The sequence below is a fragment of the Mus caroli genome, chromosome 13, assembly GCF_900094665.2.
Source record: "Mus caroli chromosome 13, CAROLI_EIJ_v1.1, whole genome shotgun sequence".
Taxonomy (NCBI): Eukaryota; Metazoa; Chordata; class Mammalia; order Rodentia; family Muridae; genus Mus; species Mus caroli.
In genome coordinates, this window is record NC_034582.1 from 41,144,235 (window position 1) to 41,170,260 (window position 26,026).

The 26,026-nt window shown below is 45.4% G+C and overlaps 1 protein-coding gene across 12 annotated transcripts in view; it reads right to left on the reverse strand.

Annotated features, from left to right (window-relative positions):
* Nucleotides 1–26,026, reverse strand: part of Atxn1 (ataxin 1) — a 409,435-nt gene that overhangs the window by 346,228 nt on the left and 37,181 nt on the right. Inside the window, exon 3 of one of the 12 annotated variants that reach the window (XM_029468382.1) lies at nucleotides 16,178–16,299. The exons of the other annotated variants lie outside the window; for them this stretch is intronic. The gene's annotated coding sequence lies outside the window, so the exon portion shown is untranslated. The remainder of the gene's footprint in view (nucleotides 1–16,177; nucleotides 16,300–26,026) is intronic. 12 annotated transcript variants of the gene reach the window in all.

Genomic DNA, 26,026 nt, shown 5'->3' on the forward strand with positions numbered 1-26,026 from the left:
AGGCAAGAGAAAAATAAAAAGTTCAAGGCCAGCCTAGACTACAATGTAAGACCTTGTCTAAAGAGAGAGAGGGAGAGAGAGAGAGAGAGAGAATATTAAAAAGAGAAAGCAAAGGCAGAAAACTCTCCAGTGTCAGGAACATAAACATTTTATATTCAGAAGAAAATATGAACAATATTCACTTGTATAACAAATAGCATATCCTGAAATAAACAGTGTTGGGGAATGTTTTACTTCTCTTTTCTGTTCCTCCATGTTTGGTGTGACACTAAACGAGTCCTACTATGTGCCGCTGACGTCCATATATCTGTATATGGTGGTCCGTTCAGTTCAAGGACTCAGAAGCTCCACAGCATAAATGACTATGACTCATTCTTCAACCAAAAGCCAAAAGAAAAACAAAAAACAAAAAAACAAAAACCAGCCCAAAAAGAGGCAAGTAAACCCCGCCATACACAGTTACAAAATTCAGGCTAATCTCAGCATCTATGACCACACCAAGGAGGCTTTACAAATTGAGTAATTTCCCTGTCTCCTTAGCACTCAAAGAAAGGAGGATGGGTCGGGTGGGGGTTGGGGTTGGGTCGTGGGGAGATGGAGGACCAGCAGAGATAAGCAGAATGCTAGCGAGCTGGGTTGGAAAGAGGAACCAGTACAATTAGCTGAATTCACAGCCAGGTTCCAAGTGGGTTTCGGGCACACAGACTGAGCTGCAGTTGGACAGGCAGGGCTGTTGTGCCCTGTTTATTTATTCATGGTTTGACTTTGGACTCACCAGAGCAAGGGCTGAACACTGTTTGTGGGTCATAGTAAGAGGGTTCAGAGGCCTATTGTGACTCCCAGGGAGACACAGCCATACCACAAGGCATGTGCTTACAGAGCAGATACCACAGGCGATAACAGCGCCACTTGCTTTTATTAACAGAAGCCCTTACCAACTTCCGTAGACTTCCCCAGAATGAAATGTCAGCCTCCGATAAGTTTGGGGAAGAATCATTTTGCCCCTTTAGAGAGAGTAACTTTCAAACCTCAGTACCCATAATAGGTTACTCTTTGCACCAAAGAGATTTTTAATGTTGAGGGGGGGGGGGGAAAGTGCCTTCCCTAGTAGGGAACTCTAGAATATAAAATCTGTAATCGGCTAGGGATAAAATAACAGCTTAAAATAAGCAGAGTGACACCTAGGCTGAGTGGAAAAGCTATTCCAAGTGGCAAAATGAACTATTATTAAAGCTACAGAGCCTCACTCTGCATCATGCTCCATTTTTCAATGACATTTTATGAAATGCATGTGGAAGGTTGTTCATGCTTTTCAAAAGCAGAAAGAAAGAATTGTTGGGGGGGGACCTTTCAAATAATGCAATTATCACACCAAACGCCTCTTGGATTTGCCTCTCCCTCAGTTCCTTCCTGCTAGTGAGACTGGCAATTTCTGGAGGCTTTCTGAGGTACCACGCTCAAGCCCTGGTTGAGCGGCAAGAACACAGCTAGGGGTGTGTCCCCGGGAATACAAACGCATGGTGCTGGTTCGGCTTCTGTGGACCTTCTGTTTCTGCTGGGGGAACCTTGAGCTCTGGACTCTCCCCCCACCCCACCCCTGCCCCCTGGCCCACCAGTTCCTAGCCTTGGTAGACAGTATGCATGCAGGAGAAAGGAAGTCATACTTACCAGCTCAAGAATCCCGTATAGGGCAGAATCATCCCGGCCATTTACAGAGCAGCCAGAACTAGGCTTGCTCCTTTAGTGGTTCCAGTTGCTATGGCCAACCCAAACAATATCCCCCATGTTCCCTCCCCTGCAGCTTCTCAGCCACCACCTACAGACCTCCCAAAGCTGGCAGGAGCGAAAGCTGAGCACTCACTCACAGGGATCTACAAGCTGAGCAGAGGAGAGGATTGGGGGGGGGGATGCAGAACAGCCCCCAGCCAGCCAGGCAGCCAGCGGGCAGAGGCTTGTGGCTACAGGCATGTGCTTCTGGGAGTAGGGAGTCTTCATCTCATTTCTAAGTGGAAAAGGAAAAGAAACTGACTGAGCCTTCACATGGGGGAAAACGGGCATCACCTTTAAACTTTGGTTTTCCTACACTCTGGCAAGAGGATGTAGAGTGGGAAGCAATGTATTGAATATCCTAACATTGAACGGAGGCAGGACTTGAGGGAACATCAATGTGAGAGCCATGAGTAATAAGCCCAGAAATGGTTTGGGTGCTGAGACTTTCCTGTTAAAATAATAAAACAAAGCAAAGCAAAACAAAACAAAAAAAAACACTCCTGTTTAAAGACACTATTTTTTTTTAAAAAATCTATATATAAAAACCATGCAAAGAAAGAGAAAAAAATGAAAGATTAACCTAGAAATAAACTACCAATTTTTCATGATACATTTTAGAACCACGAACAGACAAGCCCAGCAGAGTAGGACTCTGGAATGGACCTCCTAAGTGAGTGGGCTTCGATGGGCCAATGTCCCCTAGCAAGCCATTGCTCCCTTTTAAAGACTATTGGTTTGGACACAGTGACCCATGTTTAAGCCCTCTTACAACTCTCGAATTCCCACTGTAGTCTGTGAATGGCGGTGCAACTTGATTGGAAGCAAAGTGATATGAGCAAAAGAAAACACCTGGAGACTCGAGACTTCCTGCTCTCAGTGGCTATGCTGGACTGCAGGGTCAAAGGTGCTGGTTCTCTATCAGTTCAGTTAGAGGAAGACCTGTAATACAAGGCCCATCTACGTGGTGGTAAATATATATATAGTGGCATGACAATGGACAATGTTAATATACTAATGATAGCAAAATCCACAAGCAAAATAAATATGACTATAATAGTGGCCCTTGTGTTAGAGATCGACTGCCACAAAAAAGCAAATCTATAAAGGCTGTGAGAAGAGGGGCCACCACATAAGTATTCCTTAAATAGTAGGCTAAAAATATAAAAATATAAGCACTGTGGTTAATATTTTCATTTGCTGTAAGTCTGTGTGTGTGAAAGAGGGGAGGGGAAAAGAGAGAGAGAGAGACGAGACAGAGCAAGCCCAAGCATCTACCAACAGCTTGGTACTCACCGAGCAGGCAAGGCTGGCCAGGCTTATCAAGCCTCCCAGGCACCAGCCACTCTCCTTAGCACATACACGCCACCACACCTGGCCTATTTGTCCCCATGAGTCAAGCGCTTTACAGAAAGAGTCACCACCCCAGCCCTGCCGTCCACTTTCACTTTGTGCCTCGGGTCTCCTGAGCACAACTTCTACTTCTGTGCAGGTCAGAGAGAAAACAGGTGAAGCAGCACTGCTTGGAAAGGGATTTCCCAGCCTTCTCTGCATCCCTCTTCCCTCTCCAGACACAAGTCGGATGTCACTCTATGAAATCAGTCAAGTGCTACAAGTAGTCCTGTAAGCAGCCATGAGCTGCTTTCTTGAAGAATTTGTACAGATCAAAACCTCAAGTGTTTAACTGCCTAGGACTGCCATAATTGGAGGGGCTGCGTCCTTGCAAGAGCACAAACCAGATGCTCCAAGCTGATGAAAGAACGTGTCCTTAGGACACATTTCTTTGCAGAACTTGAAACTCTTACCAGGAGAAATAGTCCCCACACTGCATGCCTATTTCAGTGCTTGCTACTGTGTCTTTGAAGTCACAGAGCAGTAGCGGATTCTCCACCAAGATGATGGAAACCTCACAGTGAGACTTTAGAGGATACTTCAAGAAAGGGGGCTAGTCCATCTGAAGGCTGACACCCAAAGACCCAGTGTCCCTGCATCAGGGCAAGGGTATTGACTTTCTTCTCAGTAACCTTGACCTTTGTGTGACATCTTCAAGTTGCAAACACAGGCTATCATTCCCAAACATTTGCACAAATAGACATATTTCTGCCCTGCTCGCTTGCTGAGCAAGTTGGTGGGGTGAGGGCCAGTGGGGGAAGGTACGGCATAAAGGGGACTAGATTGGCTCTCAACCAAACTGACCATCAATCAGTATGCCACCCAACTCCCCCAGTCGGTTTCTGTCGTTTGTTGAGTACAGCTCTGGCCCAATGATCCCAAATTTCTTGCCAAGTGGAGTGTTCTGGGTGGTCACGTGATAGGAATACAGAGAGCAAGCCAAGATAGGGAGTGAGCTCCCCGTGGGGCTTGAAAGAGAGAGAGACACCAAGAAAAGGCAGATAGCAGCAGGTAGGTACTGAAACCAGAGGCAGATTTACCTACAGTGAGTCATAACTCTGCTGGTTTGCTCAGTCAGACATGAGCCTCTGGGGAGAGACCTTCACTGAAGTGTGATTCCCCAGTCAGGAAGCTCAACAGAAAATGACTTAGAGTGGATCGTGGAACAGGACAGAACCAGATATTCCATTTCTTTCACTGGACAAAGAAGGACAGAAGCCTGAGGTCTAGCCCCTCCATGTGGGTGTTGGGGAAGCGTCTGAGACCAGGATATCTGTTTGCTTTGCTCCTGAAGTCCCTATCATAGTGAAGTGTGTCCTTTATCCACCCTGAGCCTTAATCAGAAGCCTCTCTCCTCGTTTACCTCAATGTCTAATCAGTCAGGAAGTCTTCTAGAGACTTCTGAGTGAACCTCTCTCCAATCTGCCCACTCTGCCACTTCCTTGCCACCATTAGCTCCTTATGTAAGGGATAACCCACGATCAGCCCAGAGCATGTGCTCCATCCCTGTTAAACAAACATTTCTTTACCTCCTGCATTTCTATAACTGCTTTTCTGTGGTCTCCCTGTCCACAGCTCTAGAGAATGATTTTTTAAGACCTGCACCTGGTATTTCACATCCATGCTTCAAGTCTGTCCATGGGCCCACACTGCATGCTGGGTCTAAGGCAGCTCCCTAGGTTTGGCATACAGATCCCTTGTCATCTGCCCCATGTCGATTGTATCCAGCTGTGTGGTACCTATCAGCCCCATACACAGACCATTCTGCTCCCATCAGGCCATTCAGAGAGCATTCTGCAATGTTTCTTCGGCCTTTCTTTGCTGTGTAGATTTCATATACTTGTCCAAACTACACCCAGTCCCCCAAGGCTCATTTTGAAGGGTACTACGTGCTCTGAGAGTCTTCTCTCCCTATCTGCCCCTAGTCTCCCAGTCTGAGCTTCCTCCTTCTCTGTGGACCTAAAGCACAGCTCTAGCATCACAGAGAGCAACAGTCCAGTGTGTTGTCTGTTCTTGGTGCTAGAAATGACCACCTGTTAATGAGTCATCTCCCCTCAATAGTGAGAGTAGAATTTGATATACAACATTCAAGGGCTTGTGCTGAATGAAGAACTGGAAAGCTCTTGGGAAGGAGGAGGGGATCCTAAGATGGTAGCAGGCTTTACTCAAGGTTCCCTAAACAGACGAGTGACAGACGTGAGGTTCAGACTTCCTATTTCTGCTGACGGTCATCCTCCATATCCATCTGCAGGGGACACGGTGATACAAACCTGTAATCCCAGCAGTTGGGAAGCTAAGGTGAGAGGATCAAAGATAAAAGGCTCTGCACCTGTTGGAGACCAGCTTGATCTCCATAGCAAGTCCCAGGATAGCCAAAGCTATGTAGGGAGACCACCTCTCTCGGGACTCTCAACTCTACTGTCTTCCAGTCTGGGATCTTCATCGTTACCCAGGTAGTCCACTGGCAACCCAAATTCAAAACAAGAAAAAATGAACACACACACATACACACACATACACGTTCTTCTTCCTAGGTCCCAACTGTCAGTCACCTGAACATCTAATTTTTTTAATCTGGTATTTACATACTAGGATAAATACATGTACACAATAGTGCAGTCACTAAAATTCCTCTCTGGTGGTAGTGGGGGTGAGGGCGTGGGGGACATGAGCAATGCCTACCTGTCCTCATAAGGTCCCAACAACAAACCAAGCCGCCCTTCCGCCAAAGTTTATTCTAGGGAACAATGAGTATATTGTGCTTCCATACAAGAGCTAGGGGGTTACTTACAAGAGTGTGTGCTCCCCCTCCAAAGGCCACTCCAGAAAGTCTTTACCTAGCGGGGCTAATGGCTTTCCCATAGCCACGAAGCCCCCTTATGTAGTTGTCTCTGGCCTATATACCCTAGCCCAGCCCTGAGGCCTTGTGCAGCTAAGGGGGTGTTGTATATAACAGGTGATTCCGAGCATTTAGATGCTCAGGTGAGGGTCCCATGACCTTCCCTGCCCATCTAGGAGTGGTTTGAAAGGATCAAGGTGCCCAAGTGGGATGAGGCCTTGCAAGAGAGCACAGCTGAACTCTGCAGGACAGGGAGGCTGTTTCGACTGGAGGAAAGTGATATGTAACTATGTATTTTACACATTTTTGGACCCCTGTAAACAACTCTGAAGGAAAAAAAAACACTAAAAAGAAAAAACTATATTAGATCTAGAAGGGAACAAAATGAGGTTTAATTTTTTCTTTTAAAGGGTAGAAATTCTATATATTTGCCATTTGTGCTCGGCACGATCACCCTCACTTTCCTTTCAAAATCCTGATCATTAACTGTTCCTTTCCTTCTGCTGTTCTGCTCTGACAGTCAGTGTTCTAGCCTGACCCCTAATGTCTCCTGGATGCTGCAGGAGACCACTAGATGGTCTCCCTGATACCAGGATCACTCCAATCAAGCCAGTCCTTTGCTTTGCCCAAGAAGAGTACATACAAGTGGTGTCATGTGTGTGTGTGTGTGTGTGTGTGTGTGTGTGTGTGTGTGTGTGTATCATGTGGCAAGGGGGTGGGATAAAGCCAGAAGGGGTCATTGCAAGTCTTTGGGTGAAGACAGCTGTGCGGTAATGTAGCTTCCCGACAGTGGTCATCTATCCAGTTATCAGAAGTAAGAGACCGTCTTGTTATAATTGAAGGGGATGCTCATAGAAATATATATTCATCTTCAAGGGATAAAGTTGTGTAGCTCCAATTAAGGCCACAAATGATGACAAAGAAGGAAATGATCTGGATACGGGCAGGGACTGATGAAGCAGAAAGAGAGCCTCAATGTACAGCTTAATACAATGAACACATAGCAAGATCAAGTGTGAAGAGAAGGAAATGAAATTACCGATATTAGTAACGAGAGGGGCGTGGCTGAGATTGGGGCTCAATGTTAGAGCACTTCTCTAGTTTGTGCCAGGTCCTGGGTCCGACTCCACTATTGCAAATAATCATAGTAATAAGAGCAACAATACATGGAGAGGAGATATCACTACAGATCCTACTGACGCTAACAGATAACATTGCAAACCATTTGAACTTTCTTTTTTTAATAGAAAGCATGGATTGGCAAGATGGCTCAGTGGAGAAAGGTGCTTACTGTAATGCCTGAGGACCCCAGTTCTAATCCCAGGAATAATTATTGGGAGAAGCCAACAAATACACAGAGGTTATATTTTCAGAGCAGGAAGGTGTGTGAGGCAGGGAGGGAGAAAAGCTGAAATGAGGAAGTAGATGCATGCTAAATAGTCAAATGGTGTGAAATTCAAGAGCACATAAACCTCGCTTAGGATCAAAGAAAGTCAATCAGCGGTTGGCTAAGGAAAGGTGGGAACCGCCTGGCAGAGACAACAGGCCTCTCTTTGGGGTCCTGAAGTGCCCTCCACCTTGATAAAGGGTTCCAGGTCCGGTCTCGTGTATCCATCAAAACAAACTGCTCTGGATGCTTGAGCTCTGAGTGTTTACCTCATGAATTCTCCCTGAAGGAAAATGACAGCTCATTAAGTGTCACCCAGGCTTTCCTCCTGTAGGGGCGGGCACTGAGGGGCGATCCCTAGTCTGTGCAAACCCACTGGAGCACAGTGGCAGAGTCTCTACAGAAGCAAGCAACAGCAAGGGAGCAAGGCCCCAGGTGGAGGAAGAACAGTGGCCTGTGGCCCAGAACAGTGCAAGGAGAAACAGCAGTGAGGACAGTCAGAAGAGGAAGGTACCAGCAAACAGGAAGATGTGAGGGAACCACACGCCGAGAAGGAGAAGACAAGAAACCAAACCTTGCGATCCAAGCTACCCAGCTCCTGTTGCTGTGCCCCAATGGTGTTTTTTCTGTGGAGAAAAGTTCTGTGCCCTCAACACCTCTAGATCAAGCTGGACACAGGCTAGAGGCATGCAGTGAAGTACTTTTAACTGCTGAGAACTGAACCCCGGTCCTTGGGTGTGCTAGGAAAAAAAAAAATACCATCCCTGTATTCCATGCCTAGCATTCAAAGCTTTGGTTAGCAAAAATTTCAACATGGAGGACTAAAAGGAGGATGTTCTGTATACTAGGCAAGTGGGTACATTGCTACTGGTTTAAAGCCCTCACCTGATATTTAGTAGTTGATCTCTTCTAGGGTTCATGCCCTGACTATGGCATCTGATGGGAGGCTATATAGAATTTGCCAGTTATACACATACACACACACACACACACACAGAGAGAGAGAGAGAGAGAGAGAGAGAGAGAGTTCACTTCACTCATACCCAATCCCAAGCCCCTAAGAGGAAACATCCTAGTGTACATGGCTCAGCCTACCCTCAGGAACTAGCACTTCTCTTTGCAGTCGAATTGCTAAGACAAGCGGGAGACATGACTCACATGAACTTGATGAAACAATTAACGCCAGCTCTCCAGATTCTCTTAGTCACTGCCTCCAGCGAGAAAATCAAGTCAAATACTGTAAAGTCATAGCCAACATGCTGCGCAAACGCACACACACAAACACACACACACACACACTTTCATACACATACTCTCACATACATACGCTTACAAACATACACAACACACATGCATGCACACACACACACACACACACACCCTCTCACATACATACATTGCGGGATGACAGAAACCATGACAGCAAGTTCAAACTTAGCAAACAACAGAGTCCACATTATGAACTTTCACAGACCAGAGTAAGTTCTGATAAGTCTGTGTTCATCAGCTCAGCTTCCTCTATTTTAATTTACCAACACTGGGTTTACAGGAACAGCTTTGAGAGGCATTCTTATAAAACCAGCTTACTCACTGAATTTTTTTTTTAAAGAAGAACAAAGCCAGAAGCCACTGTCAGCCTTTGATCACTTACGTGTGTGAACAAACTGGTTTCCAGTGTGGATGGTCTCAGGTGGATTCGCTCTATCTGAGGGTAATGGCCTGTCTTTATTGGCCAATGTCTGCAGTCAAACTATTCGGCAGGAGGAAGGATGGAATGTGAGCTCCATTCTGGTGATTTCAATGTGTGGGGCATGCACAAAGAGAAAATGTAGCTGGGTGTGTCCTCACCCAGCTTTGAATTCTCCTTTGCTTCAATCCATCCTTCTAATCTGGTCTCAGGTTAGCAGTGACAGTCCACAGAGCCAGCTATAGTGCAGACTCTCATGCAGCAGTGGCTCAAGTGTCCATGCAAGCCGAAGGACATGAGAATGGATGGCTGAAAACCACAGAAAAGCCAGGCCCCACAGTCCATCTACAACTCCTGTGCTAGGGGAACTGCATCAGGCAGCTCCCTGGGACTTGCTGGCAAGGGATTCTAGCTCCCTCATCCAGGGAAAAACTCTGCCTTGAAAAATATCTGATATCAACCTCTGGCCTCCATGTGCATAGGAATGAACACACAGGGAAGGTGGGGTGGGGGAGAGATGGGGAGACAGGGAGAAAGGCAGAGAGATACTGAGGTTGATGCTCAAAAGCTCCACCCCAGATTGATGGAGCCAGAATGCTGGGCACAGGTTCAAATGATTGGTTATGACAAGGAGCCCCTAATGATGTATCATTACACCCATAGATCAATGCATCCCTCAGCCCTCATCGAAGAAGCTTCTATATGTATGTGTACACACACACACACACACATACACGCACATACACACACACACACACACACACACCCTACAAGACTTTCAGGTAATTCTCCATATGCCTGACTGGAAACCAGAATGCTCACCTTCACCCAATTTTTAAAGCTCATCCCTCAGAGACATGGGGTGGGCAAAGAGCTAAGCTTCACCTGCCTGCTCACTCTAGCCCTGTGGTCCAGAAAGTTGTCACCATCCCATAAGCAGGACTACAGTTGACAATAAAACAGCAGCCCTTCTGTGCACACGACTTCATAACCCATGAGCAACTTGCACAGGAACCCTGTGAGGTCAGCAGTACTCTGATGATTATCCTGAACTCTGAGATGGAGAAGGTGGAATCAGAAACATCAACAACTTTGGTCAAAACCATGCAACAGACCAAAGAACAGCCTCCCATCATCTGGATTCAGGAAAACCCATCTGATACTGACCAGGACCATTCGTGCATAAGACTACACTGCCATTTCTCACTTCGACCAGGGATCATGAGCCAGTCTTTCCCTCTCCAGTCTGAGCAGGGGACTGGCTGAAGTGTCACTGAAGAGGTGGAGCCTCCATGTCCCAGTTCCCCCAGAGGAGGACACATTTTATCAGGCATGCCAATTCAGTCCGGCAGATGGTGATTTTCTTAGTGCTGAGACTTCTAAAAAGTATCCTGAGCTGCAGATGAGACTCAGGGGCAGAGTATTTACGAATCACGTGCTAATACCCTGGGTTTAATCTTAGCACCACACATGTAGACACATGCATACATACATACATGTAAATATACATATATACAGAATATGTGTGTATATATGCATGTATATGTGCATTTTGAAAAAAATACATAACTAAAAATGAAAATAAAAGTATCCCAGCTTCCAGTTACTGTCTTGGCATAGATACAGTAATGTGTAGTAATGTGCATATTACATAACTTTTTAAAGGCCGACATATGTCAAATACTATATGTCATATGCTGTATGGGTACTTCTCTTTAAGGTTCCATGGTAATATGTTCTCAACAGTAAGTTTTTATGGTATCAAAAGGAAAGAGACCTTGTAGGCATGTTGTAACTTGTTTTCATGGGTTTTAATTTTATGTGTATCTGTGTTTGCCTGCATGCACGTACACCACGTGGGTTCTGAGAACTGAATTCAAACCCTCTACAAGTGCTCTTAGCCACCGACCCATTTCTCTAGCCCCATCTTCATGTGTTTTAACGAGATGATATTAATTCATTACATTCATGGATAATATGTACCCTGAGTGCATTCTAATCTAGATTAACTTCAAAAAAAAAAAAAAATGAGCTGTGTAATTTTCCAGCATTCACGTCTTCCATGCCAGGAAAAAACAAGTCACAGAGGCAGGTTTCAGTAAGTTTAACCTGTCTCCCAGCTCTGGGCATGCCTGAAGCTTATAAGGTCTCCTCCCGCCCTCTCTGCCCAAATGCAGACCACTTTACTCCTCATTTAGAAAACAACAGTTTGGACAATTCTCCCATCCAAACCCATCTTTCTCAGGGTTTCAGCCCTAAAGCACATCTGCATCAGCCAAAGTAAGGAAAAGTTAACTCGGTGAGCTACAACCCCACGGGCCACCAGGCCCATGCGTGCTGCGCGCTTTTCATAAATTAGCATATCTTTGTAACAATCTTAAGAGGAACTGCCATTATTTTACCCTCAGGCTTAGACTCATAAAATAACATATTCAAATTCACACAGCTGGTAAGGTTTGGAGCAGTCTAAGTCCAGAAGTCATTCACTTGTATTGTTAAAAGTAAACAAACAACCCCCCCCAAAAAAAAAAAAACACAGCATGTCTACCATCCAGAGCAAGAGTTTTCAAGGGTTTTGGTTTGAATAAAAATTGCTGCGGACTTGGGACAATAAATATTTTACCTTTAGTATGGGATGATTAGGAAGATAATGCTCACAGAGATACCATTAATTTAGCATCTTTACATGGTTTTGGTTGATGAATCACAGTATCATTTAGCTGTGTACCTAAAAGAAGGCTCTTATTTCAATCAAAATGAATCTATGGCTAACGCCTGTAATCCCAGCTCTCCCCAGGCTGAGGCAGGAGGGTCAGGAGTTCAAGAACAGTCTGAGCTCACTACATAGTGAGCTCAAAGTCTGCCAGGGCTACATTGAGAACTGGTCCTCACAACGCAATCCCCTGAAAAATGCTAGGGATATAGTTTGGTCACAGATCATTTATCTGGCACACACAAAGCCCTGGGTTCAAAAGAGGTCCTACTTCTACACTTGTGATATTTTCTACACCCATACAGGATGCTAAGCATGCAGACAAACATGCAGGCTTGCTCTTGTAAGTTCTGTCTTCTGGAATCCACAGCACAGAGCCCCCAGACTGTAACCTCAGTCCATATTTCTTTCTTAGCAGCAAATGCCCTGGCTCAGGTCCAGTTGTCCAGCAATGTTTCCTGCTATGTCTTCACCACCACATGCCCTTTGCCCTACCTCTGCTTGAGTTTCCCAATGACTGGACACCCTGCATAGCTGGAGGCCCCGGCCCCTTCTGCTGCAGTTTCTCTTCCTGAACTACTCCAACCTCCTTGAGATCACCATTCCTCTCCAACGCTCTGGAGACACTTTCCGACTCCCTCCCCACACCCCGGCTGCACCAACCCAGCCTTCTTTATATGACTGCTACTTTGGAAAGGACGAGGGAGTTGAAGTAGGGTCTTGCTATCCTCCTGCCTCGGCTCCCGGAGTGCTAAGATTACAGGTAAACCTCGCCAAGCCCAGTTTGATCACTGCATCCTGGATCTACCCACAAGATGGTATGTAAGACAGTACAAGGAAAATGGCGTACAGCTAGCTCTCTCTCAGCTCCTCTCCTCCAAAATTTCCTTAGCTAAAGGGCCCTGGTCCCCAGTCGAGGTGCCAGGTAGGTGATGTTCATAAGGTGAATAAGTGAGGGGTGGAGTAAAAACCCTCACTGTGCAATTGTAAGAGTCGGAATTTGAATCCTAGAACTCATGTAAAAGCTGGATATGTGTCAGGAGTCTCAGTAATTCCAGAACCCCTAGGAGAGACATGAGGGAAAGACGAGAGAAACCTCTAAAGTTCTTGGGCATAATTAGTCTGACAACAAGCTACTCTGTCTCCAACAAGGTGGAAGGTGAAGGCTGACACCTGAGGTGATCCTCTGATATCCCCAGGCCTGCTGCCATGACTCATGTGACCCTCCCCCGCCATGGGCACACAAGACTGACACTCTCTCTCTCTCCCTCCCTCCCTCCCTCCCTCTCTCTCTCTCTCTCTGAATTATGTGAGTATGGATGCCAAGCTGGCTGCTGATCTGGCCTGGGAAAGTCAGTTTGCAAACCATTCCTGCCACTGAAATAAGCCTTATTTTAGTCTGATGTCATGGCTGGCCATCTGTAAACCACAAGGCTCACAATATCCCTCTGCCAACAGAAGGAGCAGCAGCACAAAAGGAACTAGCTCAAAGCTCCTGCTATCCAGCTAACCAGCCCCAGACCTTGGCAGCTGCATTCCTTCCGGGACACCCCCTTTGCTTTTAAGTCGAGGCAATGGGTAAGGGACTTCTCCCTGTGCTTCTGTGATTTACACTTCACAAGGACTGGCTAGTGCATATTTTGGGCTTTGCCAGACCACAGCCTATTCTGCCAGGAGCCAATTTAATACAGCCAAATGTGGTATGAAAATAGCTGCATGCACAAGACATGGCTGTGTTCTAATAAAACTTTATTTATACACTCAGACAACAGGATGGACTGGGTCAATGGAATTTAGTTGGTTGTTCCTCCTCGATGTTGCTATGAAGTTCACATAGCTTGATGCAGGGGAACTACCATGATATATCTACCCCAAAGCCTCCAAGTGACCAATCACGAGTACAATGAGAATTCTATAGGCTGGACCAGAAACTGAAAAGTGATATTCATTACACAAAGGCTTATGTATGTTCAGACTAACTGATAAAAAGATAATTACCACACCCCAGCCCCAGTCAGCTACTGATTAAATACATTCCGGTTTGTTTTGTTTTGTTTTGAGACAGAATCTCATGTAACCCAGGTGGGTCTTGAATGTGCAAAGTAGCTGAGGGTGTTCTGATCCTCCTGCCTCCGCTTCCTAACTGCTTGTATAGGCACATACCACCATAGTGTATGCCAAGGTTTCATGCCTGGTAAGCAAGCATGATACAAACTGAGCTGCATCCCCAGACCTATATTAACATATCTAAGAGAAGCAGAGACTGTCCCAGCCTGGTCCATACAGCACAGAAGCAGGCATCGTCAAGGTGGCAACGGGGAGGGTAGGTTCTCAAAAGGCCATGTGAGGGGTGGCATCCCATGGCCAAAACGTTCCTAGTTTGGCTACAAATATATATATATATATGTATATATATTTGTACAAATATATATATATATATATATATATATATATATATATATATCCCTCTCTTTACCTAAATAGAGCTGCAGGCTACAACAGTACACCTTAATGTAACTCACTAATGCCAATCTCCTGATCTAGGCAACCACTTCCCCATAGGGACACTTCTAAGGGAGCTTGAGCCCTGTGACAATCTCTCAGATCTACAGCCAACATGCAGCTGTCTCTCAAAGCCAATCAATAGAGTAGTTTCCAGCCATCAAATCTGTCCCCCCCCCCCCACACACACACACGCACATACACACCCAGTGTCCCTTAGCACAGAGAGAACATGGGAAAGGTGTAGCCCAGGAACCTGCTACACAATGTAACACCCTGCCACCGCAGCATCCATGCGAGCCAGTGCCTCTGCCACTAAGCGACGAGTCAGCATGGAAAACCCTGAACTCAGACCTGAAGCCACGTCTGAGCTCCAAAGCAGGGCACGAGAGTACCAGGGACGTGCGGCTCAACCAACCCTCTGACATCACAGTTCACACGACACACACTGGTTCGAGCTGTACTGACTTCTGACTCATTTCCACGCTGCTTTTCTATAGGCAGAGGACCGGATGCTGGGGCAACAATGTTTAAAGGATCCTTGCCCGTCCACACAGGGCAACAATGTTTAAGGGATCTCTGTGGACGCGCAGGGCAGGGAAGCTGGCAACAGCTCCAACCCAAACACCAGAGTAAAGAAAAAAAAAAAAAAGAGCTAGAGCTAGAGCCAAATACCCCGGGCAACAAGTAGTGCCCAGTAGTTACCACAACAGAGCGCAGTAAACAGTGGAAGGACCTAGAAGGGGGAGGGGCCAGAGTTATCCAGAAACCCCCAGATCTTTGACCTATTGAGCTCCAACACAAAGGTTCGGTAGAAAAGTCAGAAAATCTTTATACACACACAATTAATAATAGGCTTGGGGTAAAATAAGAGTATTCCAGAAAGTCAGGGCTTGCTCCCCTAAATTCTGCCAGGATACACAAGGGCAAATATCCACCCCCCCCCCAACTAAAGAAAGAAAACAAAACCCACTGCAGAGGAACAGGAAGGGAAGCACCTCTGTTCCCATTAAGTCCGTGTCCACACAAGAGCCAGCCGAGCCTTGGTTCCTGAGGAGAAAGGCGGCTTTCACATTAATTGTGCTTCTCGCGGGGAATGGCGGGTTAGTTGCACAATCGTGCCAGGAATTCAATATTCCAGGCTCTCTGGTAAATTACCAAAATGTAAACCAACAGCTACAGTGGAGACCGTCTGAAGTGCCAAAAAAGTCCAAGTGCTATGATTTCAGTGAGAGATGTAGCTCCTTGACGTTTGGTCTTCAGCCTGATTTAGCCTGGACTGTAATGTATACTCACAGAGGCATGCAAAGACCATCATGCACTTGTGTGTGTGTGTGTGAGTGTGTGTGTGTGTGTGTGTGTGTATGTGTGTGTGGTGTGTGAGTGTGTATGTATCTCAATGGCAGATAGATAGCAAGATGAAATTATCATTTTTTTCCTAGTTTTTCTAACCACCAGACTGAGGGTGGCTTTATTACTTTAGCCAACTGACTCCTTCAATTTCCCCATAGCAACAAACTGGTGTGGATACAAGGATCCAAAGAACATATGTTTAACTATGACTGATGTCCATGATTTTAATCTCAATTAAAATGAATCAATCTGACCTTTCAGGTGGATTTATAGCATAAATATAATCCTATCTCTAACAAAAATACAACGCTCTGTAGTCCTGAATCCCCTTGAAGAGAAAACTGTTAAGTACCTCTACATTACAAATTTCCCAGGGCAAAATATAAACATGTGTATTTTCTAGCCACCTCAAACCAGGATGGGAAGGCAAGAACAACTTTACTTCATTTGTACAAATTGATAGATCACCTTTTGAATTCATGCTGAACAGCTAAATGTAGCAGCGGACTGTCAAAAACTGTCAGGTGAAAGACTTACTGATTGGTGCATTCAGATTAAACGTGAAAGTAGGCTAATAAGTGAAGCCGGCTCTGAAGAACAAGCACACCATCTAAACCAAGAAGAAGAAGACAGTGCATCTGCCAATCAGGCTCAGTGGGCTGCGAATAGAAGATCAGAAAGGAAACCAATGCTAGTAATGAAATAAATATTAACCCACAAGGGTTTCTGTGACAGCCCATGACAACTGAGGCTGGTCTTCCTGGTGGCCCACATCGCCCACACACTTGCCTTTTCAGGTAATGACATAAATGCCAACTGAGTGCCAGGCATGAGATGGAAACAGTTGGTACCAGGGCACTGCCCTGCATAGCAATGGAGAACTGGTGTTGGGAAGCTGGCTCAGTCTGTAAAGTGACTGCCATGCAGGCCTAACAAGTGGAGTTCCGATCTATAGAATCTATAGGGAAAGCTAGTGTTGGTGACACATGAATAACATAACAAGCACTCGGGAAATGAAAGACTAGGGAATTCTTGAAGTTCATCGGCTGGTCAGCCTAGCTGGAATCTATGAGTTCGGCTTTAATCAGAAAACCTGTCTCGAAAAATAAAGAATATTGACCTGTGTGTCTCTACATACACCCACACGTGTTCATGAGAATACACAGGCAAGTGAATACACGCCCACATTAAGAAGTAAACATGCCATACAGAGGAAGAAGGAAAGGGGAAGAGGAGGAAGAGGAAGAAATGGAAGAAGAGGAGAGAGAGGCAGAGGAAGAGGGAAGGAGGAGGAGCAGGGAGGGAGGAGCAGAAATGGGGAGTAGGAGGTGGTAAGAGAAGCGGGGAGGCAGAGGAGGAAGAGGAGGAGGAGGAAGAGGAAGGAGAGGAAGAGGAGGGGGAGGAAGGGTTAGAGGCAAAGATGACAATGACAACAAGAGTCATAGTCCATCTCACTTGAGGCCCTGAGTTGCCTACTTGCCTCACTCTCTCTGTCTCCAAAAGATAAGGGTCCAGTCTCTGGCTTTTAACATCAGCATCTCTAAGTTGACAATAGTCAAGTGTTTGTATCCACTGACCTACAGATCCACACATCTAAACCCAAGCCTGACATCCCTACTCCCCAGTGTTCACATGGGCATCACCACTACTGCCCAGCTTTCCCTCTGTCACCCAAGAGCACGGTCACCCACCCAGCAGACACCCCATGTTTTGTTTTATTTTTTTTTACTTGCTATTTCTAAGCCATCCAGTCCTACACAGAACTACAGCCTGCCTGTCTCTCCATCTCTCTTGGCATCCCATCTCAGCCGAGACTCCACAACAGCCTCCCAAATGATGCTTGATGCTCTGAGTACCTCCCACCTCATTCTGTACAGTACCACATCATCTTTTAAAAACACAGGAGGTGCTCTCATTTGCCCTGCTCCAGAACCCCCACCACTCCTCCAAGTCGAATGGTGGCTTCCCCCAAACCTACGCCTACATCCCAGAAGCTATGAATGTGCTCATATATTGAAAAGAGAGTCTCTGCAAAGTTGACTGATGATCACACGATAAGCTCATCCTGGCGATCCATCCATGTGCATCCTGTATTAGTTACTTATTTGGCACCACGACAGAGGGCAACTCAGGGAAGGGATGGTGTATTGTGGCTCATGGTCTAAGAGGACAGGGCCCATCATGGTGAGGAAAGATGAGAAGATCTTAAGGCAGCTATTCTCACGAAGCGGAGGGAGGGAGGGAGGGAGAGAGGGGGGTTCTCCGTGGGCTTTCTTGTTTTTTCCTTTTCATTCAATCCAGAACTCATGGGGTTAGGCTGCCCACAGTCAGGGTGGGTCTTTCCTCTTCACTTAAACCTGTCTGTATAAACACTCATTTACACACACACACACACACTTACTTACACACACACATACACACACACACTCTCACTTACACACACACTCACTTACGCATACACATTCACTTACACACACACTCACACATACATACACATACACACACACACACACAGATGTGTCTCCATGGGGATTCTAAGTGCAGCCAAGTTGACAATGACAGCAAGCACCACACGTCCTTACCCGGAGCCCAGTGTCCTTATAAGAAGCTGAAAGGACAAGGTCCAGATACCCAGGGCAACACCATGAAGACAAAGACAGAGCCTAGAGTGACACATGCCAAAAATCATCTCAAGAAGCAGGAAGACACAAGGGTCCCTGCTTTCGGGGGAGACTGCACCCCTCCCCTGCTGACACTCGAATTTCAGATCTCTCAGAGAGAACAAACATGTCTTGTTTTGAGCCATCTAGGTCCCCCTCTAGACTCTACTTTGACTCAGAGGTCATTTTTCTGGTCTCTAGGAGTTTCCTTGACTTTCCTCTCTACCCCTGCAATACTTCTTTTTCCTGATTGCCAAAGAAATACTTTAAAATCTAGTTTTTTCTACTCCCATTATTTGGATGGAATAAGGGTACCCAGAGGACACCCCCAAATTCTTCACCTGTTGGCATGTGACCTTAGGTAAGTAATTGTACCCCTATGACTATAGAAGAGAGTGAAAAGGTTTGCTTTATGGGCAGTTTCTGGGAAAACAAGCTGAGATAAGGTAAGGCAGTCGGTGGACTAGTTCTCAGGACCTTCTGTAGGCAAGACACTCTACCTGCAGTGTCCGAGCCAGAGCTAGATACCATGGCCTTCTCCAGCTGTGTCTGCAGTTGCCCATCACTCTCTGCTGATGTCTAGGAAGCTGACCAGGTTGGGGGTGAGAGGGGGGGATAGCCACCTCCTCATCTCTAAGTCAGTTCTGCAGCACAGACCTCTTCATTCACGCCAAGAAGATGGGCTAACTCAAGATGGTGGTTCCTCTCCAAGCCATCCTGCCATGTGTTTCCCTAAAGGTTCCTCATAGTCTTGTTCTGAGCAATCTCGAAATAAAAGCCAGTAGCTGCTCCCAGGTGTAGCATCTCATCACTCGGAAGTGTGGGTAATAGGCACCCCCCCCAAATTATTTCATCCATTCTTTCAAAACAATATGTTTTCATGGTGCACCGGGTATGTCTGCAACATCAACCTAAGTCATTCATAACAAGGTCATGCCCTGTCATTTTTAATTGTATGAAAAGGTGACTGACTGATGGCTTCCTTCCTGTAATTAGGTCTGCATCGGCATCTCTCGGAGTAGGTATTCTCAGGCAGCTCTGCGTCTTGGTTCTCAGTGAGTGGTTCTTACAGGCTGTCTGAGAGACAGAAAATCCTTTGAAAAATCTCATTGAACTGACTACCTTTGCCCTAGAAAAATCATCCGGACATTGGAGGTACTGGGGAAATACAGTTTCCAAAGACTTTGGGACCTTGTGGAGACAGGAATCCCCAGAACGGTGGCGATCCAGACTATCTTAAAGAGTGAGCTCTGAGTTCAGTAAAAGACCCTGTGTCCTCAACATGTAAAGTGGAGAGAGAGCAAGGAAAGCAGCTTATGTGAACATCAGGCCTCCTGTATACACACACACATACACACTCCTTATTTGTTGGTATGCAATACTTCAAATAATCCAGGAAACATTTATGCAAACTTCTTAGAAATAAGGGAGAATTCTACTATGGAATGCAAGCCATTGATTGTCCTGTTTTTCAAAGTCTTTCTACTACAGAGCCTGAGTTCCTGCAAGGTAGGGGTGTGTGTGTGTGTGTGTGTGTGTGTGTGTGTGTGTGTGTGTGTGTATGTGTGTGTGTGTGTGTGTGGGAGCAGGAATTATTTCCAGAGGCAATGACATACGGTATTATCATCTTGGCTCTTGCTTTAAGAATCTCCAGACATTTACACGCTATAAAAAAAATGATGGTTATCATCTTTTTTTCAAACAACCTTCCTTGGATAGTTAAAACGAGTTCAATTTCATACAGTCAGCTTGCATGTACGTTCCTACTATAAATCAAGCCCAAGAAGTGAGCTGCAATTATTATTTAATCCTAAAGAAAAGAATGAAGAGACCGAACGCAAACACCATCTTTCATAGATAAAATAGAGTTGCGTTATTTATGACCCCTGCAGCTGAGTCTTTTACTTAGATGTCGAGCAAACCGCACTGCGTAGGCTAAATTTCCTTAAGCTTTTCTGGACAAATTCCCTGCATTCAATAGAAGAAGTTCCAATGTTTAGTCACAAAAGAATCTCTCCAAAGCATTAAGATAATTACACAATTTTAACTTCTAAGTATATATATATATATATTTTAAATTAATAACAGTGTACTGCCTTCCTTAGAAGGAAATTTGAATTACAAAGAATCTCTGACTTTTCAAAATTCCTGAACCCAAAAGCCATTTTAAAAAAACCCATGAGCCAAGTAGCTTCACTAAATATTTATCACGGGATAACGTTTCTACCATCTGAAAGCTTCTGGCAATGGTTCAAACTCAAGTTCCTGACCGTTTTTTTTTTTTTTTTTTTAAACTCTCACATTTCTCCGCATCAAACCAAAGCATGTCGGTTCTAGTGCGGCTCATGAAAGAGCCTCTGAGGGCAGCTCAAAGGAACCTCAAGCACGATGACTTCATACTCAAAAGAGTCTTCTCATGGTAACAGCATTTAAGTCTGTGAGTCACAAGGCTCAGTCTGAGGTTTTGCTCCATCAGCTCCTCCAAGCAGGTGAGCTAAGGGCTCTACTGTCTTAAGTGCAGTGAGGCAGTTTGTCTAAATATGGACAGACTTCATGAGAAGCTGAAATGGGGGCGGTGACTACGCCCAATTCCTCAGTATAAATTGAAAGAAAAAAATCATGAAGTCTCACCGCCCCCCTGCCCCGTGTGTGTGTGTGTGTGTGTGTGTGTGTGTGAGTGAGTGTATAGTATGTGTGTGTGTGGTATGTGTGTTTGAGTGTGTGAGTATGTGTGAGTATATGTGTGTGTATGTGTACTGTGTGTTAGAGTGTGTATGAGTGTGTGTGAGTGTATGTGTGTGTTGTGCGTATGTGTACTGTGTGTTTGAGTGTGTGTGTGAGTGTGTGTGTATGTGAGTGTGTGTGTGTGTGTGGTGTGTGTAAGAGGGAGAGAGAGTGTGTGTGTGTGGTATGAGTGTGTGAGTGAGTGTATAGTATGTGTATGTGGTATGTGTGTTTGAGTGTGTATGAGTGTGTGTGTATGTGTTTGTGTGTGTGTGCGCGCGCACATACATGCATGCTCAGGTGCACAGAGGAACCAGGAATCATTTTCTGTCTGTTACATTGCTCTGCACTCTTGTACTTATTTTTAAAAGACAGGATCTCTCACTGACCCTCAAGTTCTGATTCAGATAGACTGGCTAGCCCTGAACCCCTAGGAAGTCTCCTGTCTGCTTCCTTGGAAGTGGAATTGTAGGTGCACACTGCCAAGTTTTGTTTTGTTTTGTTTTTAAACAAGAAGTTGAAGGAGCCAAACTCAGGCCCTCATGCCTGTATAGCAGGCATTTTACTGACTGAGCCACCTTTCCAGCCCTGTAAATGTCCTTAACCAGTGGAACCATTAGGACCATGGGCTTACTTCCAAGATTGCATAGTAGGAAGCAGCGACACCTTTTGTGACCGTGGTCTCTCATCATATCCATTCCCCAGAGACAGCACACTCAACTAGAACAAGCAACCCCTTGAACAGAGCAGAAAAACAGGGGGCTCTCTGTACACAACCTCTGGCTTACAGATTTCCACAGGACACCCATCCAGACCCCAGCCATATGCAGACATCAGAGCCAACCATTCAGACACCAGCCTTATGTCGACTCCAGGGTTTGAAGGAGCTGTGGGGGGTCCCACCAAGGCCTCCCCTCGTTGTTAGTCCTTGTGTCCCCAGAGAAACATCAAAACAACCAGAAGTCCACACTAACATGAGATTCTCAAAGAAACAAGATACCTTATTTTAATGTCATACTTGCTACTTAAATTATGGTCCACTTGAAGACAGTTGGAGCAGATAAACAGCCAAGAAAGCAAGAGTCTATCGATGTAGTTTTATAACGAGATCACTTGAAACATGGCTATGAGAAAAACGTGATTCTCCTTTCTCTCCCCACCCCCTTCTCTGTCCGTTGATTGGTTTACTTTACTTGGATCTATTGGTCTCAGACTCCTCCACAGCCTTCCCAAGTCTGCGAGCTGTTGACTGGGGCTTCCCCAACTGTTGTTTATTATTCTAGTTACTACACGAGGAGTGTGGTTGTTAATGTGTTACTGTGAGCTTCTAAAGGAATCAAAACAGCCAAAGAAAAGCTTGAACTACACACAGAAAAAAAAAAAAAAAAAAGGCTAGAAAAATGCCTCAACAACATGGGAAATGACTCACCGCTAAAGAGATGGAGGCTCAGGAAACCGCTTTCCCGTTCAAGTCGGGGCAAATATGTTCAGATGAAAGCAGCCCCAAAGCAGCTCAATCTAGTTTGCATCAGAAGCCAGATTTGGACAGTCACCTTGGTTGAAATAGTCTCAGAAATGGTTTTCAAGTTTTCCTCCCTTTCCGGGGTTGCTGAGATCAGTCGTGACTTGCACTTGTAGGCACTTAGCTAGAACCTACTGCCTCCTTCTCTCCTAGAACAGCATCTATACCCAGGTATGAGAAGGCGTCTTCCCCACAGGTTGACTCTTATTTGTTCCATTCCTCCCTGCTGAGTTTAACAGAAAAGGCGCTAGCAGAACATTTAAGTTAAACGTAAGCATTTCTATACAGAAGGACTCAATGAATATGGGTATTTTCAATTTCCTCAGAGCCAAGAACACGAGAATACCAGCACATGGTGGGAATGACTGGCAAAAGAAGCAAGCTCCTATCTCTCCGCATGCCCCATTCCAAGGTCCCCTCTGCTCGGAGTTAGGTTTCTGTTGCTGTGATAAAACACCCGACCAGAGCAACAGGGAGGAAAGGGTTGATTTGGCTTACACTTCCATGTCAGGAGCTCAAGGAAGAAACCTGGAGGCAGACACTGAAGCAGAGATGATAGAGGAATTTTGCTTACTTGCTTGCTTCCTCTGGCTTGTTTAGCTCCACCTCTTGTACTGCTTAGACCCTCCCACCTAGGGATGGCCCTGCCCACAGGGGGCATGGGCCATGCTATACCAGTTAGCAATTAAGGAAATGTTCCTCACATACACATGTGGGCCAATCCATGGAGGCAATTTCTCAACTGGGGTTCCGTCTTCCCAGGTAACTAATTATGATGTTGCTAAAAGCTAAGCATCACCACCTCCTTAAAATGCAGACATGACAGGCGTACAGTTCCCTTCTGGTCACATGTAGAGTTTCGTTATTAAGCTGAAACCTGAGGATGGAGCATTGCTTACTCTTGACTGTTAAAAAGGTAGGGAGAAAAAAAAATCACAATTAAATCCACTCTTGGTGATGAATATCTTAATGGCACTGAGGCAACGTGTGTGCCTGTGCGTTAACGTGTGGGGGTGCACACATATACTTGTGTGCACACAGGGGTAGAGAGGCCGTACATCGCCCTCAGATGTCCTCCTCAATCGCCTCCCCCTTAATTTCTGAACCAAGGTGTCTCACGGAACCTGGCACTAGGCAGGTCAGTCAAAGGCTTCCAGAAAGCTGCCTGTCTCCTTGTCTCCAGTGCTAAACTGAGACTGTAGGCACATGCCTCCATGCCTAACCGTTAAGTGGGTGCTGGGGAAATCAAAGCCTGGTCCTTGCGCTTAAATGGCGGGCACTGTACCCACTGCATTATTCCACTCCGTCATCATTTTTGAAAAGCAGTCCTCCATGGATTGGCCCACATGTGTATGTGAGGAGCATTTCCTTAATTGCTAACTGGTGTAGGTTGGCCCATCCCCCCTGTGGGCAGGGCCATCCCTCGGTGGGAGGGTCTAAGCAGTACAAGAGGTGGAGCTAACCTCTGTATGCATCACAGAATCACTTCTTAACAGAGTTCCGATGGGTTTCCCTGGAGTTCAGGCCATGTGGAGTGTAATTAGACCCTTTCTCCTAGGTCCAGACTGATAAATATTATGAATACCTTTTCTTTCCAGAAATCAAGAATAGAATTAAAATCATAGTGACTTATTATTAAGACTCCTCCTCGATTACAAAGTCACTGTGCTGATGTACAAAGATGCTATAGACATGGCTGAGTCTGCCCCCTGCCCCAGGCCCCAGAAAATTTAGTAAATTATACTCAGTAAGTTCAGAATCTTTCATAATTGTTTAAAATTTCCGTTTACCACGATAAAAGAGCAATTAACTTGGGGTTCAATGCTAGTTATATATAATTATGTAGTAAGAGTAATAAATGAAATACATAAATAATTCCAAGGTGTGATGTGTGCTGAAAGGATCAGTCACCATTTCTTTAAGTCTATGTAGCATTTTAAAAAAATGATAATGTTGGCTCAGTAAATAGCCTTCAAAAATATAGAGAAGAAAACAACTTCAAATTGTGAAGTTTTAAGAACCGTACTTTTTCAGTGTGTGTGTGTGTGTGTGTGTGTATGTGAGAGAGAGGAGGGTGATGGGATGGGGAAGAGGAGAGGGAGAAAGAGACAGAGACAGAGACAGAGAAACAGAGAGAGAGAGAGAGAGAGAGAGAGAAAGAGAGAGAGAGAGAGATGGATTTCTCTGGAGCTGGACTTACAGGCAGGTGTGAGAGGCTTCTTGTGGCTGCAGGGGACCGAACTAGAGCTGTCTGCAAGAAGCAGCAAGCTCTCTTACCCTCTGAGGCTTCTTTCCAGCCCCCAATAAGAAAAATAGTATTAAGTACTTACTGAAAGCTTTCAACATGATCAATGAATAACACAATGAACAAACTGAAAGAACCCGTGTAATTATTTCACATACTCCTATATTAGAACATAGACTATGGTATATGAAGAGACTCCAAAATGCTTTAAAAAGCATATGTGTGTGTGTACTTAATATTTATTTTTATGTGCTAGTATTTCTATTGCATCTTAGCAGATCATTTTCAGACAATGACTAGTATAAATATTGACGAGAACAAGAATTCAGGGTATGAAAGTGTTGAACAAGTTTTTTTGTCCGATCAAAGTAAAAAATGCACCCATTCTCCAAGCACTCCCTCCATTTACCACATAAAAAGAATTGAAACCACACCTGGACCACTTGAGACCATCCATCCATCCATCCATCCATCATCCGAGTCATTCATTCATTCATTCATTCATTCATTCATGAGACTCATGTCTAACTATCGTCTACTACTCTATAAGGAAGTTGCAGAGAACCAGTGTGCTGATCACCTGATTCTGACCCTCATTTTTATTAAGAAGGCTCTGGGGCTTGCAGAGATCCACTGCCTGGAGCACTCCAGCTTTCTTAAAGAGGGGGAGGGTGATGGAGAAGCCATTCATTTCTTCTGCTACTTGTTCCTTTGGACATACTACCCAGTAACTCAGAGAAAGCTAAGCCCTTGAGTCACGGGGTGTCTGTCCGGGACCTGAGCTATGTGAATGGGCAGATGGAGCACTGAATGTCATGGTATAAAGTGAGCTGTGAAGACAAGGGCTTAGGAACTGAGAGAAGGGAGGACGGAGGCTCATCTGGGCTCTGTGTCCTAGAGAAGCAGAGGCTCCTAGTGGCAGGGATGGTAAGAAAGTATATGGACTGGAAAGGGGATTGATTTATGAGACTGGAATGATGGCTCAGAGATCAAAAGCACTGGCTACCTGCCCAGAGGACCTGGATTCTATCCCCAGCATCGAATTGTGGCTCATATCTGTCTGTAACTCTGGCCCCCAGGGTATCCGATGCCACCTTCTGGCCTCTGTGAGCATTGTATATACAGAGTGCACATATGTACAAGCAAGATACTCATACCTGTAATATACTTTTTAAAAATTTTAAGGGAGGCATCTGGGAGTTACATCAGCCCATCCTGGTGATTGGAAGGAAGCA